A 1451-nucleotide genomic window follows, 5' to 3' on the forward strand; every position below is an offset into this window, starting at 1 on the left:
AGGACAGCAGATACAACTTAAACTTTTTTGAGTTACTGAAAGTAATTTCAAGAAAAAATTCCCTAAAAAATGTCTTTACACACACACACACACACACACACACACACACACACACACACACACACACACACTTTAGCACAGATTGCCTAAAAATGATTTCAGAGGTTAGCGACGCCAGATGGCAGTGAGGTGTAGAAGTTTTTCAATATAACCATCAGGAAAGCAGTTAAGAGTTGAAGTTAACTTCTTTTTAACAACTGTATAGTTCAAATAGCTGTTACACTGTTAAAAAAGAAAGAAGTGGAGAGAAGAGGAGAGAGAAAAGGAAAGAAAAGAGAAGAGAAGAAAAGAGAAAAGAAAAGAAAAGAAAAAAATAACAGCGGGTCTACGGTCATGCCACCCTGAACACGCCTGATCCTGTCTGATCTCGGAAGCTAAGCAGGGTCAGGCTTGGTTAGTACTTGGATGAGAGAACACCTAGGAAGACCAGGTACTGTAGGCATAAAAAATAAAAAGCAAGGGATTATAAACTGACAAAATCCTTGCAATCTATGAGGTCAACCAAGGGTTGCCTCACCTAAAAAAAATAAATAACAGTGGGGTAGTTCCTATGATACAGAATCTCTCAAAGTAGATAGTACTGATAATTCAATGTTTCAAATATGCAATACTGGAACAAGTTCTTAATGGGAAGACACAACACACTTGCGGAATTACCAAAAATAATAAACTCAATGGTAACATCAACAGATTGGATTCTTGTGAATCCTCTGAAGTTGTGAAATAGTCATGAGACAACATAAAGTGAATTTTTAAAATTAAAAAAAAAAAAAGAAACAGCTGAATGAACAGCTTCACCAAATATGGCAGGTCAATACCTCACTCACATCATATCTGAACACTGTTAAAAACACACTTTTAACAAGTTCTCACCAATTTTATAAAAATATATATAAATTTTCTTAATGTTTCTCATTGACCTAATAGATCATTGACATTCCAAATCCAGACTGATAGAGGCAATTAGATAAAACCAATAAGAATTGTGACCTCTAGTTGCTTAAAGACAAGTAGAAAAGATATGGTGCATTCATACATATGAATGGATTTGTTGAGCTGTCATGCAGGGTTGGGTAAATTGTGCAGTGCGCATCCTGCGTGGTCATTTGGACAGCCTGTAAATAAAGTGATAGACAAAGCAGAGAGAAGTTCTTCCATGTGGAAGATCAGGAAAAACTTCCTGGAAGAGGTGATGTTTAAGCTATGCATTGGCGGAAAGGATTTAGTCACACAAATGTTAGAATGTTAGTGAGAGGATTTCAGTTGCAGGAAACAGGCTGCTGCTGACACCAGTGGCCCAGACCCTGCTGATTGATCTTGGTCCTGTGTGATGTGGTCAGGGTGTGTCGCTCTGGCCTGACCTCTTCATGGGTTTCCTTTTCATACCTGCT

The 1451-nt window shown here is 37.8% G+C and overlaps 1 pseudogene; it reads left to right on the forward strand.

Annotated features, from left to right (window-relative positions):
• Positions 1-383: 383 nt before the first annotated feature.
• Positions 384-502, forward strand: LOC111730206 (annotated as a pseudogene).
• Positions 503-1451: the final 949 nt, after the last annotated feature.

The sequence above is a fragment of the Pteropus vampyrus genome, unplaced genomic scaffold (assembly GCF_000151845.1).
Source record: "Pteropus vampyrus isolate Shadow unplaced genomic scaffold, Pvam_2.0 Scaffold9, whole genome shotgun sequence".
Lineage (NCBI taxonomy): Eukaryota > Metazoa > Chordata > Mammalia > Chiroptera > Pteropodidae > Pteropus > Pteropus vampyrus.